The 21,569-nt window shown below is 34.9% G+C and overlaps 1 protein-coding gene across 1 annotated transcript in view; it reads left to right on the top strand.

The window, feature by feature from the left end:
• The first annotated feature begins 97 nt into the window (after positions 1-97).
• LOC117342227 (phosphatidylinositol 3,4,5-trisphosphate 5-phosphatase 2A-like) overlaps positions 98-21,569 on the top strand; it is a 62,866-nt gene continuing 41,394 nt past the window's right edge. Inside the window, exon 1 of the mRNA XM_033904283.1 lies at positions 98-208. The gene's annotated coding sequence lies outside the window, so the exon portion shown is untranslated. The remainder of the gene's footprint in view (positions 209-21,569) is intronic.

A 21,569-nucleotide genomic window follows, 5' to 3' on the forward strand; every position in this document is an offset into this window, starting at 1 on the left:
ATTGCATAATTATACATTTATGATGTAAACAAAAAAAAGTTTTTTTCGGAACTCTCGTACCATTGTAGAAAAGTAAGATGTATTCCGAACGAGCGAAATGAAAACAAAACAAAGTTGCATTGTGTGATGTTTTTTTAGTAGTAGGCCAGTATACTTCCTGGTTTGACTCAATTAGGAAGTGTGTTCTTGGAAGTCAGTGGCGTTTGAGGTGAGTTAACGCATTTTTGGGTATTTTCACAATTGGTATTACAAGTCTAAAATTACGTTTTTGATCGTTGATAATTATTTTCTAAATATCAGCATTAGCAATAGGCCAGTCTAGCTACTAGCTAGTACTAGCTCTCTCCATCACATGCTGGCATATACTATATACTAGTGTGGTTTGATTTGTTTGACAGAGATCATGATAAATTAATTTGATTTCATAGCCTCAGCTGACTATCAAACCACGGATCTCTGGCTAACTAGCCTTATACTCAACTGATTGAGCTAAAGAGAAGTTCTTAATAGCTGATGGTATATTAAATTGCAGCTTGCAGGGTTACATTTGTATTGTTTAACATCATATCAAACAGCTATGGTAATTTAATGATGGTCTCCCTTTTGTGCAAGATGCATGGATGCAGTTTAATTATGTGTGTGCTTGAGATGTTGCGGTATGTTCATGTTTCAAACATTGTTTGTCTCCTTGTGATAGCACAGAACTTTTTTTGCATTATGTCTTTATTAAGCTTAATAATTAGCTTAAAAGACTTTGACTTAAGATGAAGAGCTTTCAGCTTAAGTGAAAGAAATGTGAATTATTTAAGTGAAGCTGAAATCTTTTTTAACTAAAGTAAAAAAAAACTATTTACATTAGGTAATTTGATAGGCACAGTAACAAACATCAAAACGGCTTACAATACAGAACTGATGCCGACTTTATAGTGTTACCTCACTGGAACGTATTGCTGAAGTCATTGAGCAGGACACCACACCACACCTAGTCCCATTAAACTGACAAGAGGTAAACCAATTGTTCCATTCTCAAAAATGCTGAGCATTAATTATAAGCAGGAGTAGCAACTACCATTTTTATAGATTCAGTTATGTATTGGCCAGGGGACAGAATCCAAAGCCTTCCTCACAGGGGTGAACACTTGACTGAAAGTGAAGAATGAGGCAGTGTTGCCATAATATATTTACCAAACATATGTACATGTAAAGTAGAGTTGAAGATTTTGTGTATGTTAATGTGCATATTATTATATAAGATGAATTCCACTTTTATTTAAGATTTTGTGCATTTATAAATTTCACACATAAACTGTACAGACTATAGCTAGGCCACCATAAACTATATATATGGCAGTACTGTGTGTTACAGTGATTTGACTCATTGGTAGTATGTAACCATATAATATGAGTTACTCCCCTTGGATGCAAAAATCTTGTGGGCTCTTATAAATTTTGTAATAAAATGTGTAAAAGTGTTGTTTATGGAGATTATCTGGTGTGTGTCATCTTTAATACTGTCAATATATATAATTACATGTATAAAGCTATACTGTATGTAAGCATCATGCATTTTTCAGTTTTAATGTAGAATAATCATATACGTCAATGTACCAGTGCATGTCACGTGTTATTGATAAAATAAACTATGCATTTGTAGAAAAAAATATTTAGACTGATGTAATCTTATATATTATATATACATAATATCTATTTCTACATTTGTATATATAAAACGAGAAAAAAGTTTGTCCATGTAGAGTTGGATATATATAAAAAAAACATACAAAAACTTAATGGCAAACTTTCTAGTGCTTTCACAGCTAGTGCTGCTCCTTAGGAAAGTTTATTTTGGAGTTATATATATATAAGGGCTAGTGAAAAGTAGGGACAAGTCATCAAAAAATTTAGATGCTCATGTCAATGAGATCAAATCAGAGCCACTCTTTATCATTATCAATTAAGTTGCAAAGTACATTGTGTATTCTACATTATCATGTGCATTTAAAATGTATATTTGATTAGATTCATTTTATCTAACTGGTTGACCGACTTTTGTGATAATCTAAAAACATGTAATTGATCGCGTTATCTTTTTTAGCAGATACCAAATGTGTATATTTTTCAAAAAGTTACAGGTTATTTAATCACCACAACATGCCTCTGTGCTATAAATCTATGATACAGTTGTATATAAGCATGGCAAAGGTGTACAAATATTCTAAAATTTCAGGATTTTTCCCCAGATCGCTGATAATTGATTGGATATTGTATTTTTTCTGGCATCTAGCTGTCCTATAGAATTTGCTCACACAACTTTCCTAGGTTTTCCTTTGTGTGTCTACACACTTTTTGAGTTGACCAAAGTACATTACCGGTATGTATATGAACTGTCACAATGAAGATTCAACAACTTTATTTCATCTGGCCAGTTTCACATGTTCCAATGTGGAAACCTACTCATTTGCAGGGTTGTTTTTGTTTTAGAATTTTTGTGACAATATCATTATGGGTGCATTAACATCATACATAAGGTGAGTAAGGGAAAAATTGGAATGAACATATATTTCAGGCCATATGCCCTGACCTGGTGTGTCTTTTCTTGCTTTGAAAATACATGTATGTTAAAAGAGCTGCACAGATAAATAAGTTTTAGAAAAGGACAGCCACCTATATCCGATGAACCACTCTCACTTTCATTGTTGTTAGTTTTAGAGCCTTCTAAATCTGTATATCTTCAAGAGGTTGCACTTTTGATGATGTATATGAATGCTTATAAATAATCCTCTCTGAGTCTGAGCTATATGGTTTCGTAACATATAAATTATGACAAAATTACAAAAAAAAATATAGCCTAATATTGATATAATATGAGAAATTGCAAATCAATTCAATTTAATTCAATTTCATTCAGTTTAATTGTAGTTAAGACTGAGAAACTATAATGGGACATCTTTAATGTGTTACTCCACTCTCTATATGTATAAATGAGCTGCAGAAAATATGTCATGCACGCATGCATGTGCAAACCAGTTTGTTTTGAAGAATGGTGGACTGGCGATCAAAGCCACACATCAAAATTCAAAGCCCAAAGTCGATTAGGCATACTGGTGCTGCCGCAAAGGCAGACAAAAGCAGTGGGTAAAATCTCAACATTATCTAGGTGTCAGCGTGAGTCTGTTAGAAAAAAAAAGATAAGTTAAAAGTGAAAAGCCACCATATGATGCACGAATTAGTAGTGAATCCCAGGGGATAAACAAACCCATGCTTTTATTTTTATCATCCAGGAATGCAACTCCACGCACAAAGAGTGCATTTATGTAAATTTTATATTTATAAACAGAAACATATAGAGAGGCTGTAGAATATTAAAACTCATTGACTGAGTAGTGGGAATTTCTGGATTGGCTACTAATGAGTGACATTCTTGCCAAATAGTCTACACTTGTTGTCATGATTTTCTCTCGTGTATAAACCTACATGTATTTCTGTTCCTGTCATAACAAATGCACTATATATATATATACATGTATATGTTCGTTGATTGCTTCAGATACACCATATATAGCTTTTCCTGTTCTTTGTGCAATGTGTATTTTTGTCAAATAGTGCAACCCTGGTTGCATAGTACAAATTTGTACTTAATTATAGCATTTATACAAATTGTCCATATCTTAAGCATAAAATTCTATTACACAAGTTATATTTATATGTATTGAACTTTCAGCTACATATATATACTGTACACATACACCATATAGGTTTTCCCGTTCCTTGTACAAGGTTTATGTCTGTCAAGTGTAGTGCAACTCTAGATCTAGTTGCATAGTTGCTTATAGGGCTTATACAAATTGTCCATATCATAAGCATACAATTCTTTAAGTGATATATATGATATATATATATATATACAGTGTATATTGAATTTTCACCATTCATTGTTAAATCATTTATTTCTTCCGCTTCCACATTTTGGAAAAGGTTTGATATTTTGGAGTTACACAATGTATAAGGAATATCTTTTGCTAGAAGTATACTGCTTTTGGTAAACTCCTTTCAATATATGAATTTGAACTATTTGCATGGTGTCCACTTAAATTGTTTCTGCAAGTCTTGTAAATGTACTTACTCTGAAACTATTTAAAAATCATATATCTTTGAAAAGAAATTAATAAAACACTTGTTTATAGCTAGTTAATGTAGGCATTTAATGTAAAGTTGAAAACAGCATATTTTGAAAATATTAGAAAAACAAATCTAATTGAGCATTTCAGATTTGAACAATCATGAACTGAGCATATCAACATTTATAAGGCCTGCATGTCATTAGCCACAGATTAAAGTCCTACATTCTTACTGTCATATTTGTTACACATTATGTAGCTCACGAAGCCACAGGAGAGCGGAAACAATCTAATGAGATTTCGCTATGAAAAGGAAGTAAAGATTTACACTTTAATCTTCTGTTCTTTTTTTTTTTTAGTTTTATGAAGGACTGATAAATTGTATTAGTGAAACACAGAAAACACTGGTAAAAATCAAATTCAGTTCACGTTGAAGCCTGAACTTATACATATCGTTAACTGAAGATCTTGTCTGAGCAACACTATGTAATTAGGTAAGTCTTTAGAGGGATGAACACGCAGGCATAAAGTCTTATATAACAGTGGCGATGTAATAACTGAAGCCTTATTTAGAAAATCCAGGAAAAATATAGCATTACAGCATAGAAATACACAAGTCGTATTTAAAATAAGATAATGATTGATGGCCAATTGTAGGATATGTTAAATGAAGTAATTCGATCCCAGTAATGTTAGAACTAAATTATGTTATCTATTTGATCACATGTAACATATACTGTACATGTAGTCACCACTTTCCTGGTTGGAAGTATCTGTTTCTCTGTGTGGGTGTATGATAATCTAGGGATGTCACATGCAATGGAGTAGTGTCCCAGTAATTTGATATATGTTCTGGTCATTTGACAATTAAAATGCACACAGCATGTACAGTGGGCTCTTATGATTGTGTGGCTGAATGGATGGGTGATCATTCTAATGACTATCCTCTACATTATATATAGTGGTGTTAGAAGTATCCACTCGTGTGTCCTCTAAAGATGACAACTTTATATTATCAAGTGTTCATTTTATCACTTTAGTATGTGGGTCCTCTATATAGAGGTGTCCACTGTATCATGTGTCCTCTATATAGAGGTGTCCACTGTGTCATGTGTCCTCTATATAGAGGTGTCAACTGTATCATTTATCCTCTATATAAATATGTACACTGTGTCATGTGTCCTCTATATAGAGGTGTCCACTTTATCATGTGTCCTCTATATAGAGGTATCATGTGTCCTCTATATAGAGGTGTCCACTGTATCATGTGTCCTCTATATAGAGGTGTCCCACTTTGTCATGTGTCCTCTATATAGAGGTGTCCACTTTATCATGTCCTCTATATAGAGGTGTCCACTGTATCATGTGTCCTCTATAAAGAGGTGTCCACTTTATCATGTGTCCTCTATATAGAGGTGTCCACTGTATCATGTGTCCTCTATATAGAGGTGTCCACTGTATCATGTGTCCTCTATAAAGAGGTGTCCACTGTATCATGTGTCCTCTATATAGAGGTGTCCACTTGATCATGTGTTCTCTATATAGAGGTGTCCACTTTATCATGTGTCCTCTATATAGAGGTATCCACTTGATCATGTGTCCTCTATATAGAGGTGTCCACTTTATCATGTGTCCTCTATATAGAGGTATCATGTGTCCTCTATATAGAGGTGTCCACTGTATCATGTGTCCTCTATATAGAGGTGTCCCACTTTGTCATGTGTCCTCTATATAGAGGTGTCCACTTTATCATGTCCTCTATATAGAGGTGTCCACTGTATCACGTGTCCTCTATAAAGAGGTGTCCACTTTATCATGTGTCCTCTATATAGATGTGTCCACTGTATCATGTGTCCTCTATATAGAGGTGTCCACTGTATCATGTGTCCTCTATATAGAGGTGTCCACTGTATCATGTGTCCTCTATATAGAGGTGTCCACTTGATCATGTGTTCTCTATATAGAGGTGTCCACTTTATCATGTGTCCTCTATATAGAGGTGTCCACTTGATCATGTGTCCTCTATATAGAGGTGTCCACTTGATCATGTGTTCTCTATATAGAGGTGTCCACTTTATCATGTGTCCTCTATATAGAGGTGTCCACTTTATCATGTGTCCTCTATATAGAGGTGTCCACTGTATCATGTGTCCTCTATATAGAGGTGACCACTTGATCATGTGTCCTCTATATAGAGGTGTCCCACTTTGTCATGTGTCCTCTATATAGAGGTGTCCCACTTTGTCATGTGTCCTCTATATAGAGGTGTCCACTTTATCATGTCCTCTATATAGAGGTGTCCACTGTATCATGTGCCCTCTATATAGAGGTATCCACTTTATCATGTGTCCTCTATATAGAGGTGTCCACTTTATCATGTGTCCTCTTTATAGAGGTGTCCACTTGCTTATGTGGTCTCTATATAGCAGTGTCCACTGTATCATGTGTCCTCTATATAGAGGTGTCCACTTGATCATGTGTCCTCTATATAGAGGTGTCCACTGTATCATGTGTTCTCTATATAGAGGTGTCCACTGTATCATGTGTCCTGTATATAGAGGTGTCCACTTTATCATGTGTCCTCTATATAGAGGTGTCCACTGTATCATGTGTTCTCTATATAGAGGTGTCCACTGTATCATGTGTCCTCTATATAAAGGTGTCCACTTGCTTATGTGATCTCTATATAGAGGTGTCCACTTGTATCATGTGTATTCTATATAGAGGTGTCCACTGTATCATGTGTCCTCTATATAGAGGTGTCCACTTGCTTATGTGATCTCTATATAGAGGTGTCCACTTTATCATGTGTCCTCTATATAGAGGTGTCCACTTGCTATCATGTGTCCTCTATATAGAGGTGTCCACTGTATCATGTGTCCTCTATATAGAGGTGTCCACTTTGATCATGTGTCCTCTATATAGAAGGTGTCCACTGTATCATGTGTCCTCTATATAGAGGGGTCACTGTATCATGTGATCCTCTATATAGATGGTAGTCCACTTGTATCATATGGTCCTCTATATAGCGGTGGCCACTTGCTCATGTGGTCCTCTATATAGAGGTTGTCCACTTGCTTATGTGATCATCTATATAGAGGTGTCCACTTAATCATGTGTCCTCTATATAGGAGGTGTCCACTTGATCATGTGGTCCTCTATATAGAGGTTTCCACTGTATCATGTGTCCTCTATATAGAGGTGTCCACTTTATCATGTGTTCTCTATATAGAGGTGTCCACTGTATCATGTGTCCTCTATATAGAGGTATCCACTGTATCATGTGTCCTCTATATAGAGGTATCCACTTTATCATGTGTCGTCTATATAGAGGTGTCCACTGTATCATGTGTCCTCTATATAGAGGTGTCCACTTGATCATGTGTCCTCTATATAGAGGTGTCCACTTCATCATGTGTTCTCTATATAGAGGTATAAAATAAGGAGTTTGTTTTACCAGATTTCAGCTATGTTATAAAGCTCTGTTCTGAACATCTATATCTTAAATGATGGTCTGTAATATTTGTGTAAATTAGACAAGGAATTTAAGTGATGGTGAAGCTAAGGTCTACACTTTGGCAGTTGTTCAGGTACATAAATATATAGGTACATTTTACCAGACTGGCTGTGATGATCTGTTTAAAAAGTAATTATACAATGCACACCTACATTCCACTTAGACACTGGGAAACTGATGGCAACAGGGGGTACATAAATATATTCATGGAAGAGAATATTTGAACAGACTCCTTCACTCAAGTATAAGGATGGAGAAGATCTCGTTCAAGTACCCCATGTTTTGGTGAATGATAACACACAGCATTAGTGATCGAGCTTGAGGGTAGGTTTTGGAAGAAAGCAGTTCTCTGATAAACAGGTCAGGCCATACTGGAGAAGGAAGAGATTCAACATTACACTTCACACACCGAGATAACAACTTCCTCGAGATATCTAGTACATGTACTAACAATTATTCAAATCTGACGGACATCACCTTAAGTTTTTTATAATGATAAAAATCAGTGTTTATTTTTGAAGTTGATGTTTCTGTTGTGTTGTATCTATCATTCTCAGGCTCTTTGGAAGTTGCCGAGTTTTTTGTGTTTTTTTTTTTAAGTGACAGCTGTTGATAAGACATTGATGAGGTAGAAAGTTTCACTTCTTTTACTGATAATTTCATGACAGGTCATATACTTCATTTTCAATTTTGTTATAAAAAGAAATATGAACAATATGCACTTTATCAACATTTTATCACAACAACCTGCAAGTTTTTATCTTTTCACAGATTTCTAAAATTAGAATAAAGAACGTCAATGTCAGAATATCTCCCTGTTAAAATGGTTTTAAACTCAATATAATTTAAACATAAAAACATGATAGGTAAGGTATACTCTCTTGTTGAATTTTGCTTCTGAATTATTAAAGGCCTGAAGGCGTTAGCAAATTCTATTTACTGTGTTAATTTTCAGATGTACATTTATATGTACATTGCAGACTATTTCAATTAATATTTCAGTAATCCCTTGAAATCTGCTATACATCCATGTATGCTCTCTTCGTCAGTTTTAGTTTGAGAGTGTTAATATAGATATCAAGGCCTGTTTATTCAAAACTTGAACTTGGAAATTTCAAGATGGCCATTTTGAGAATAAACTGGATATTTATAAACACATCCTCTTGAATCCTTCTGATCGTAAGTTTGTAGTTTTGTATTCAGTAGTTTTATAATATAATTGTTAACACAAGCTATATATCTACATGTCTCATGTTTTTAATTATGTTAACACGTTAGATATAATTGGTGATTATGTAGTACCTGTACTGGTGTGTAGGGATAGACAGCACAGTTGCCGATGGCCAGAGCTATATAATTAGGTGTTTTAGCAGTTAAACAATAGTTTCGTACCTATCATTTCTCTACTTGCATGTCTTTGTTATCTTCATCAATGTAAGCTATAACCTGCTTGTCCATCTATCTGTACAACATGATTACTTGTCTTTATGACTTTTTTTACAATTTCACTCAGACTTTTTTAGATATAGTGTTACCCTTTTATGATGTCCCATCCTGATGCAATGTAACTAGCAATCCTCACCAAACTGTGTTTTTTTGGGTGTCAAGTGGCAATGGGGGCATTTATGTCTTACAGACATTTTCTAGTTACTATTTCTATATTCTGTCATAAGTGACCACCTCAGGAGTTATAATTAAAACTTTAACTTTATATATTTTACAAAAAAAAAACAAATATGAAACAGGCTGTATGGTTATATTAAACACTCTTGTTGGGCTAGATGGTAGGCCAAAGCTCAGTGAGATAGTCACCAACTACTACAAAAAGACCTGAGCTGACCCGACCTGACCCCGCCTGACCCTGGCTGTTCACAGGGCATTAATTAGCAAACCAGCAAACATTAATATGGAAGGAAAACGACTGGACGGCAATTTAGATTTTCTTAGTTCCTTGTACTTTTGGCTCCTAACATCAAATGATTAAACAACTATGTTGTGCAATTTGATCCTTTGTTGGATGCATATTTTTGTAAAGTCATCTGACAGCTATTTAAATATGCAAATGTACCAGCTTTAGTGTTAATGCAGGCTACAGTCAAATTACTAGACCTAACAACTATTTGATTAGTCAGGATTGAAGATCTGATATGCTATTGCCAAAGACTGGATATTATATCAGTTTTGTCAGATCTGAGTCTTCAGATATCAGTGCATGAAAGAGCAATATTATCTAAAGGGAGATAACTCTTACACATATCACAGATATATGTAGCATGCAGCCTTAAGATATCTGGCTGACCTAGCACTATAGGTTGCTGATGTCAATGAGGTCAGATTTTAGTCTGTTGATTTTAGTAAATCTAGAATGGAAGTGTCAAAACCATTTACAGATTCTTTTGAGTAGACAGCTACAACAGAATACATTAAGTTTTAAGGATGCTGCCTAAGAATTCACTAGGAGAGTTGTAGACTGGTGAGGAAGCTGGTGAGGGATGAGCTACATTGATTGTTGGGGACCTAGGATATGTATGTGTTGTGGTAGAGTAATATATATTGATTCAGGCCTGTGTGTAACAATCACATGTTTTAGCTGTAAGTAATGATAAACTCCCGACATTGATAACCAGTGTAGCCTTAGCAACAGACCTCAACATTTTTTGGAGATTGTATGGTTTAGTGTGCTAACAGTACTATATAGCTAGCGGATGATTTAAGTTCAGTGACTGTGTCTGAGTTTACTTGGCCATGTAAATGGATATGCTTTTCTGTGGATTTGCTGAGAGCGTTTGGCCATGGGATCGAAGGTAAGATGCTTTAAAAACCTTGTCAAGATGCCATGTATTCAGGTTTTGTTATATAGATATTTTTTTATATGTAAATAGATTCCTGTTTGTAGAAGCTACATATACATGTAGAATATATATTAATCTTCATGCTTTCCATACTTCTTCCCCTAGAGGATAGCACGGGGAACATTTGAAATAATGAGACATTGGTGGTATTAAATGGACATTCAACTTACCTTTCAGGCAGAGATTTCTAATTTCCTCCAAATAGGTTTCATAAATATTTTTTCTTACCCTAAAGGGATAAATTATTTTGCCACTTGATAGAAGCTATTATTTCAGTAAATTATAAAGCTATATATGTAACAGTTTATGGAATGTGTCAAGCCGAAGTTAAATGTCATGTGATTTTATAACCATATCTTTACCATTATGCATATGTAATTCTAACATATCGCATAAAACATGCTAGAGGTTACAGACTCTCTGATTGGTCATTAAAAATTCTCACATTCTTCACAGGGTAATATCCTTCGATTGCTAGGGAAAAGAGAAATTGATCTCACATAGGGAGGTAAAGACAGCTGGCATGCGCTGTATGACACTGCTCACATTAACGTAACGTCATCATTTTACGTCGAGTAAATGATGACGTCATCAAATTTGACCCACGTTCCAAGGAGCATTGCAGATGATGATGCGATGAAAAACTTCCGTAAAAAGTCTTATTTGCTTGCAAGTATGTGAGAAAATTAATCAAACATGGGTCTGTTCCGCGAACAATGATATCTCAACCCTTGTGTAAGAGTTTGGCTGGCCAACACTTGCCAAGCCTCGTATTGACCGGCCAAACTCTTAAAATCGGGTTGAGAAATCCTTGTCCACTAAGAACAGACCCATGATAGATTCAACGTCAAAATCATACATACCCTACCAATATTGTACCTGTCCACAAAACGTCATGTTTACTAATTCAAATATACCTATAGCTAAACTGACACTTCCAGAGTCTCAATTGTATAGCATAGTAAGATCTTGTATTTTTTTAAACTTTTTTTTAAACTTTTTTTTTAATTTCATGTTTTTAGCCCACCATCATCAGATGGTGGGCTATTCAAATCGCCCTGCGTCCGTGGTCCGTCCGTCCGTCCGTAAACAATTCTTGTTATCGCTATTTCTGAGAAAGTACTAAAGGGATCTTTCTCAAATTTCATATGTAGGTTCTCCTTGGTGCCTAGTTATGCATATTGCATTTTGGGACCGATCGGATTACAACATGGCCGACAGGCAGCCATCTTGGATTTTGTCAATTGAAGTTTGTTATCGCTATTTCTGAGAAAGTACTAAAGGGATCTTTCTCAAATTTCATATGTAGGTTTCCCTTGGTGCCTAGTTATGCATATTGCATTTTGGGACCGATCGGGAAACAACATGGCTGACAGGCAGCCATCTTGGATTTTGACAATTGAAGTTTGTTATCGCTATTTCTGAGAAAGAACTGAAGGGATCTTTCTCAAATTTCATATTAAGGTTCCCCTTTGTGCCTTGTTATGCATATTGCATTTTGGGACCGATCGGAAAACAAAATGGCCGACAGGCAGCCATCTTGGAATTTGACAATTGAAGTTTGTTATCGCTATTTCTGAGAAAGTACTAAAGGGATCTTTCTCAAATTTCATATGTAGGTTCCCCTTGGTGCCTAGTTATGCATATTGCATTTTGGGACCGATCGGGAAACAACATGGCTGACAGGCAGCCATCTTGGATTTTGACAATTGAAGTTTGTTATCGCTATTTCTGAGAAAGAACTGAAGGGATCTTTCTCAAATTTCATATTAAGGTTCCCCTTTGTGCCTTGTTATGCATATCGCATTTTGGGACCGATCGGAAAACAACATGGCCGACAGGCAGCCATCTTGGAATTTGACAATTGAAGTTTGTTATCAATATTTCTTAGAAAGTACTGAAGGGATCTTTCTCAAATTTTATATGTAGGTTCCCCTTGGTGCCTAGTTATGCATATTACATTTTGGGACCGATCGGAAAATAACATGGCCGACAGGCAGCCATCTTGGATTTTAACAATTGAAGTTTGTTATCGCTTTTTCTGAGGAAGTACTGAAGAGATCTTTCTCAAATTTCATATGTAGGTTCCCATTGGTGCTTAGTTATGCATATCGTATTTTGGAAACGATCAGAAAACAAGATGGCCGACAGGCAGCCATCTTGGATTTTGACAATTGAAGTTTGGTATCGCTATTTCTGAGAAAGTACTAAAGGGATCTTTCTCAAATTTCTTATGTAGGTTCCCCTTGGTGCCTAGTTATGCATATTACATTTTGGGACCGATCGGAAAACAACATGGCCGACAGGCAGCCATCTTGGTTTTTGACAATTGAAGTTTGGTATCGCTATTTCTGAGAAAGTACTGAAGGGATCTTTCTCAAATTTCATATGTAGGTTCCCCTTGGTGCCTTGTTATGCATATTGCATTTTGGGACCGATCACCAAATAACATGGCCGACAGGCAGCCATCTTGGATTTTAACAATTGAAGTTTGTTATCGCTTTTTCTGAGGAAGTACTGAAGAGATCTTTCTCAAATTTCATATGTAGGTTCCCCTTGGTGCTTAGTTATGCATATCGCATTTTGGAACCGATCAGAAAACAACATGGCCGACAGGCAGCCATCTTGGATTTTGACAATTGAAGTTTGTTATCGTTATTTCTGAGAAAGTACTAAAGGGATCTTTCTCAAATGTCGTATGTAGGTTCCCCTTGGTGCCTAGTTATGCATATCGCATTTTGGAACCGATCGGAAAGCAAGATGGCCGACAGGCAGCCATCTTGGATTTTGACAATTGAAGTTTGGTATCGAGATTTCTGAGAAAGTACTAAAGGGATCTTTCTCAAATGTCGTATGTAGGTTCCCCTTGGTGCCTAGTTATGCATATCGCATTTTGGAACCGATCGGAAAGCAAGATGGCCGACAGGCAGCCATCTTGGATTTTGACAATTGAAGTTTGGTATCGAGATTTCTCAGAAAGAACTGAAGGAATCTTTCTCAATTTTCATATGTAGGTTCTCCTTGGTCCGTCGTATTGCATTTTTGGACCAATCTGAAAACATTGTCGACAGACAACCATTATAGCCAAATCTCAAATTTCATATATAAGTTTCCCTTGTTTAAAAAGCACTGGAGGGATGTTTCTCAATTTATACAGATTAGTAAGAGGAAGGGAAAAAAAGAGAAAAGATCAATCTAACATGGAACCTATTAAGATCATTCAATGGTGGGCGCCAAGATCCCTCTGGGATCTCTTGTTAAACTAAAGTGCTGCAGCATCATCAAAATAATCGGTAACTGTAAAAGAATGGTGAAGATATATACTAAAAACTTTATCTTCTTCTGTTTAGCTGGTACAAAGCTGTTTTCTTAAGAAAAAGTTAACTAATAAAAATCATGGTCAACATTAAGCAGTGACATTAGACATGTTTCTAACACAGCTTTTATGTAAATGGGAGTTGTCAGACTTGTGTTGTGCTATATGGGAGTGTTAAAACTAGCAGATTGATTGTAAGATAATGTCACAATCTTGTGCTCAACACAATTTTCCTCCAACACAGACAATGTCAGATCCAGAAGATAGCTAAAAAGTTGATGTCACAATTTCTCCGAGAGCTGGTGTATAGTCCTCCTTCGGGAGATGAATCTGTTCACTAACAGTCATACTTCAGATTTATACCCTGGGAAACAGTTTTCGTAAGAGCTCGTCTTCAGTGTTTTATATTAATGGATCGCTCAACTTCTCATGAGAATTAGATTTTTTATAAAGTAAATATCTGACTTTGAATGTTTGATCACTTTCTCTGACAAGTCTCCTTCACTTACAGGTATAATTTATGATAACAGGTAAACGATTTTTAAGTCTTCTAGTGTGTAATTAGTTTACAGTGTAAAGGTACAGTAAATAATTGATCCTTTAAGACTCTGACTCTTTCATTTACAGGTAATAGATTTGAAGTCTTCTAGTGTTTAAGTTTACTGTGTAAAAGTATACAGAAAAATGGTGCTATATCATTTAAATGATTGGTTCTAATAGAACACAACAGAGACATTATATAAATGTGGTCCTAATAGAACGCAACAGAAACATTATATAAATGTGGTTCTAATAGAACACAACAGAGACATTATATAAATGTGGTCCTAATAGAACACAACAGAGACATTATATAAATGTGGTCCCAATAGAACACAACAGAGACATTATATAAATGTGGTCCCAATAGAACACAACAGAGACATTATATAAATGTGGTCCTAATAGAACACAACAGAGACATTATATAAATGTGGTCCTAATAGAACACAACAGAGACATTATATAAATGTGGTCCCAATAGAACACAACAGAGACATTATATAAATGTGGTCCCAATAGAACACAACAGAGACATTATATAAATGTGGTCCCAATAGAACACAACAGAGACATTATATAAATGTGGTCCTAATAGAACACAACAGAGACATTATATAAATGTGGTCCCAATAGAACACAACAGAGATATTATATAAATGTGGTCCCAATAGAACACAACAGAGACATTATATAAATGTGGTCCCAATAGAACACAACAGAGACATTATATAAATGTGGTCCCAATAGAACACAACAGAGACATTATATAAATGTGGTCCTAATAGAACACAACAGAGACATTATATAAATGTGGTCCCAATAGAACACAACAGAGACATTATATAAATGTGGTCCTAATAGAACACAACAGAGACATTATATAAATGTGGTCCTAATAGAACACAACAGAGACATTATATAAATGTGGTCCCAATAGAACACAACAGAGATATTATATAAATGTGGTCCCAATAGAACACAACAGAGACATTATATAAATGTGGTCCCAATAGAACACAACAGAGACATTATATAAATGTGGTCCCAATAGAACACAACAGAGACATTATATTAATGTGGTCCCAATAGAACACAACAGAGACATTATATAAATGTGGTCCCAATAGAACACAACAGAGACATTATATAAATGTGGTCCCAATAGAACACAACAGAGACATTATATAAATGTGGTCCCAATAGAACACAACAGAAACATTATATAAATGTGGTCCCAATAGAACACAACAGAGACATTATATAAATGTGGTCCCAACAGAACACAACAGAGACATTATATAAATGTGGTCCCAATAGAACACAACAGAGACATTATATAAATGTGGTCCCAATAGAACACAACAGAGACATTATATAAATGTGGTCCCAATAGAACACAATAGAGATATTATATAAATGTGGTCCCAATAGAACACAACAGAGACATTATATAAATGTGGTCCCAATAGAACACAACAGAGACATTATATAAATGTGGTCCCAATAGAACACAATAGAGATATTATATAAATGTGGTCCCAATAGAACACAATAGAGATATTATATAAATGTGGTCCCAATAGAACACAACAGAGACATTATATAAATGTGGTCCCAATAGAACACAACAGAGACATTATATAAATGTGGTCCTAATAGAACACAACAGAGACATTATATAAATGTGGTCCCAATAGAACACAACAGAGACATTATATAAATGTGGTCCCAATAGAACACAACAGAGACATTATATAAATGTGGTCCCAATAGAACACAACAGAGACATTATATAAATGTGGTCCTAATAGAACACAACAGAGACATTATATAAATGTATGAGCACTATAAGCTGAGGATATGATTACATTTTACTTGGGTCTGAAATGCTATGCTATCATGTAATAGTATCTACCTCCTTTTACAAGAGAGTTCCATGGTAAGAAGACTTAATTATTTATCAGGAGTAGTGACTTGGTGACACATACCTAAGGTATGTTATATATATACATAGGAATGAAGGTATCAAAGATTAACTCTAATTAGATATATTAAGGTGACATAAAACAAGAAATCCAAAGGATTGTTATACAAAATGTACACAATTGTGTGAATTTCAGGAATAAAGCAATATGTATAGGGTCAGCATTGCATGACCCGCCCTCGATGTGATTCACACAAAAGGAACACTGAGATGAGGTCAGAATTAGCATGTTGGTCCATGATTTAATTATTTGATCAGGTAGCTCAATTGGTCAATTGGCTAGTGTTTGGAGGTTCGAACCCCTGTCTGGCTGTGCATTTTCCCACTCCTCTGTCATTTGGTGCCTGTGACCTTGTAAACCTTGTTTCAAGTGAGAATACTTGACAATGGGATATCCGAACCCGAGTTATGAATTGTTTGGTCTTCGGGAACAAAGACTTCAAAAAGGAAGGGAAGGGTGTAGTGAAACTGGACCAGGTCGTCGGCAACCAGGTAGCTCAATTGGTAAAGCAATCGGCTAGTGTTCAGAGGTCCCGGGTTCGAACCCTGGTCTGGCCGTGCATTTGTCAAGCTTCTCATATATATTTAATGAGGTAGCCCAGGGCCCCCATCTACTAACTACAAGGATACCCCATCTCAAAATAGCAGTTGATGGGGCAATATGGCCAGCAAATAGAAAATAAGGAAACTCCCTTGTCTGTACTCCTTAATCTCCTTACACATCTGAAGTTAAGTTCGGTGTCAAAATAACATGTTGACACAGTGTTGTACTATACAATCATGATTGTAATATTTTGGTGTGATGGCACTTTCACATGGCCTCTTCTGTGGGCATCATTGTCACATAAACATGCAGATATATATACGTCCGTTTTTGAATGTTATTAGGGCAAAGATAGGGATTTGAAGACATTTTTTGAGACAAATTAAGAAGTTTCATTCATTTCAGAAGTATTTTTTAATCTTAAAAAGCGTCCGGTTTCTTCTTGATTATTACTTCTGCTTCCGTTTTAAAACTCAGAAAGTCACTGAAAAAAGTCGCTTTTCAGTATTTGGGACACGGAAATGATGGTCATTAGTTGCATCTGATAGCTATATATAGGTGGTCACTTAATTCAGGTCACTAGTATAGTAAATAACGTTGGGAGGAAAAAATACGGTCGCATATGAGAGGGAGTCGTTTAATTCAGGTTGTTGCTAAGGCAGGTTTGACTGTATTATATATATATTACCGAGATGTTAATGAAACTATGTTGTTGCTGAAATGTCATCATTCCTGACTTTGTAATAATTGAAAGATGGCTGTATATGTTAAAAGCTTTACTACACTGAACAGTATTTATTTTTAATGAGTGAGAGGACTTTGTTACATGTATGTATGGAGCTACATGTATATGTAAGTGTTATCACAAGAAAACTGTAAAATATATCATATTATGAGAGCATATTAAGTAAAATTGCTTAAAGCAGTGAGTGACATCACCATGGGAGATGAAGTATAATTATCACATACTTTACATGGTGATCATGTGGTGGCTAGGGGGATGGGATAATTGATCTCACACATGATAGGCAAAGACGACTGACATGCAATATGACGTTACCCACAATTCATTTTATGAAGCGTAACCATTATGTTGCTTATTTCATGGGACATTGCTAATGGTGCAATGAAGAAGGTTTGGCAACACCTTACATACCCATATACAAACATTATATAAACTGTACCAGTACAATACATATAACAGACCTATATATACAAACATTATATAAACTGTACCAGTACATATAACAGACCTATATATACAAACATTATATAAACTGTACCAGTACAATACATATAACAGACCTATATATACAAACATTATATAAACTGTACCAGTACATATAACAGACCTATATACAAACATTATATAAACTGTACCAGTACAATACATATAACAGACCTATATATACAAACATTATATAAACTGTACCAGTACATATAACAGACCTATATATACAAACATTATATAAACTGTACCAGTACATATAACAGACCTATATACAAACATTATATAAACTGTACCAGTACAACATTTATTACAAAGTTTCAACAACATCTATACGGTACAGTTCAAGTTATGCATGCTAAGCTTGTGCAATAGTGTATACGGTAAAATAACTTTTATATCAGCTATTCTGATAAGATAATCATGTATCATATTTAAATCTCAACTTGATATCGTCAGCTTAAATGTTTGTCAAAAGGGATATTATGCATGATAACAGGAAATAGGTGATGTCTGCTGCTGGGGGAAATAAAAAACAAACATTTTGATTGAAACATCTCCACATGACAGTGATCTAGTTAGCTGTTATCTCAGAAATAGTACATTGAGCAAATAATCAAGGTTACAATATTACCTTGTACATGTACATGTACACCACATTAGCATGGTATTGTCCTATGGTGTTGAGAAGTGTGTAATGCAAACTATTTTTTTATATAATTTAGAAAATTCCTTTGATTGTTTTAAGCAAACCAAGGGAAATTATACAGTCTTATAACCTTATTGTAAAATTTTCAAAAATTAAGGAGGGGGCTCAATATATATTCATTAGCATGTTCCCATTGATATTTTTAAATCTTAATGAGGTGAAATGTAAAATTTTAAGAAATTAAAGCTTATTTTGAAAACTAATATAACTTATTTTAGTAAGATTAACTTGAAAAACAGCAGTCACTTGTTTGGAAACCTATATCTAATTTCTCTCCTAATTATCAAGATAAAATTTTACTTTGAATACAGTAAGTCTACTTTCATTCCATTTATTGGGTTAGAGTTGATATTTTGAAATATGCTAGAGTGAATTCTACATGGACAAGCATCGTCTATAGGCTACACTGTGTTGTAGATGCAGCACAGAAACGACACACCAGCATGCAAAAAGTCCTGTGACATTTAAAATTGATTATTAACATGGAATAGACATGATTCACCAAAAATGATAATTTAACGCACACTCAAACACAAATCTATCCATACCCATGTTTATCACATGATTCGCCTGTTATCCAGTGAATTCGTCCATGTAATATTTTTGGCATATGTTACTGATGTAATATACATAATGTATATCCCTGAGCGGTTTTTTTGGCTGTGCCAGTCAGAAATTGACTGTGATGTCATAATATGGGCAATGATGTTACGTCATGATTTGAAAATGGCACAACAAAATGGATGCCTCATCAGTTTACTTTTGTCCTCAAAATTTTGACTGTAAAACCCAGGACAATTTCCATTTTCTGAATTATGTGATAAAAAATAACTTAATTTTGTTTTCATTTCATATAAGACTTGATGAAACTTACTTCAAAGTTTGAATTTTTGCTCATCTTATGATCCTAAAATGTAAGCCTTGGCAAAACATGTCAGATAAAATGTATTTCCTTTAAACATGAACTTTTGGAAATTCTCATATTTAACCACATGCAGCCAGAATTTTGTGTTTTCCTCATAACTTTCCTGAATTGTCTCCCATTTATCCCCTATCTTTGGCCGTTAATTTTACATCTAAACTAAATATAGAAGTGTGTTACAAATTATCTGTTCCAAATAATAACAACGAAAAAAAAAAATGCAAAATTGAGAAAACAGGTTTAATTTACACTAATTGCTTTTTAATTTAATAAGGCTGTAGGCAACCTCACTGTCTTGTTTAAGACTTTGACTTTATTGATATGATCTTACTGGCCAACTGACACAAACAAAGCCAGATGAGGACACGCAAACACAATTAATTTGTTTTATAGATAAAAGCTTGATGCAGGGAGTGACAAAAGAGAGCAAAAAATGTCAAAGAGAAAACAGAATAGATTAGATTCCGAAAGTTAAGTCATTTACGGTATGTGTAATTAGAATGTATTATTTTCCACTGAACCTGCAGAATGGATACATATCATTGAGTGCAGTAAATGTCCTTCAAATTTGACACACTATAAGATCATTTCATTGAGTCAGAGTGCAGTAAATGTCCTTCAAATTTGACACACTGTAAGATCATTTCATTGAGTCAGAGTGCAGTAAATGTCCTTCAAATTTGATACACTGTAGATTTGACATGCTTTTAAACACATTTCATTGACTGCTCTAAATGTCCTTCAAATTTGACACAATGTATGATCGTTTTACTGATGACAGTAAATATCCTTCAGATTTCCAATGCTTTAGAAAACCTTTCATTGATCACAGTAAATGTTCTTAAGACTTGACACACGGTAAAATAATTTCACAGACAGCAGTAAATGTCCTTCAGATTTGACATTGTCAAAATACATTTTGATGGCTGCATCTTAAGTGTCCTTCAGATTTGAGATGCTTGAAATTGCCTTTCATTGACTGCAGTAAATGTTCTTCAAATTTGACCTTTTTTATATACATGTATATATTTCATTGACTGCAGTAAATATAGGCAGCAAGTAATGGGATGGTTGTTAAAGTGTAATATATATGTTACCTGGTATATGATGGATGATAACAAATGTGTATTTCTATTTTGAAGTAATATATCATGAATTGTGCAAACCATTCCCTGCTCAAGGTGAAAATAACATCAAGGATTATTTATCTGTTGACAAGGATGTGGAAGTGTTTGATTGATAGTATTATTAAGATGGTATACACATTCAGTTTCATTGTTTAGAAAATGTTGTTGTATATATGGCTTCTATATTTAGAGGTTTTCATTATGTAAATTATAAAGTTGCTTTGATATGTTAGAAACAACAAGGTCTTTCTACAAAAGTAATTTTTCATAACACCAGAAAATAATTGGACGGAAACAATTTCTGAAAGGCTAACTTTATAAGATATTACAAGGGTTATGAAGGTCAAGAGACTTTAGAGAGGTAGTCTGTTTACAGAGGTGTCCTTATATAGAGGTAGATACGACCACAGAAGTGTGGCACTAAGCTGCTGACCTTTATGGCCGTTTATATATACAAACATTAATTCTGCCTGCTCTATATGCAGACAAGTCTATGAGCCTGTTGCAGGGCTGATTCCTTGAGCGGTTTGATTGTCTCAACTTTTATAGTGAATGTACACATGTTGTATTGGTGATACAGTATAGATTGGGGAGGCGTCTACAGCTGTGGCTGGCCAATGTTACGGTAATGGATAGGCTACAGCCATGTGTTGGGAGACATGCTGGAGTAATGATGTCATACTGTCTATTGTAGTCTATATGTATACTG

Source organism: Pecten maximus, chromosome 14 (genome assembly GCF_902652985.1).
Source record: "Pecten maximus chromosome 14, xPecMax1.1, whole genome shotgun sequence".
In the NCBI taxonomy this organism is placed as follows: Eukaryota; Metazoa; Mollusca; class Bivalvia; order Pectinida; family Pectinidae; genus Pecten; species Pecten maximus.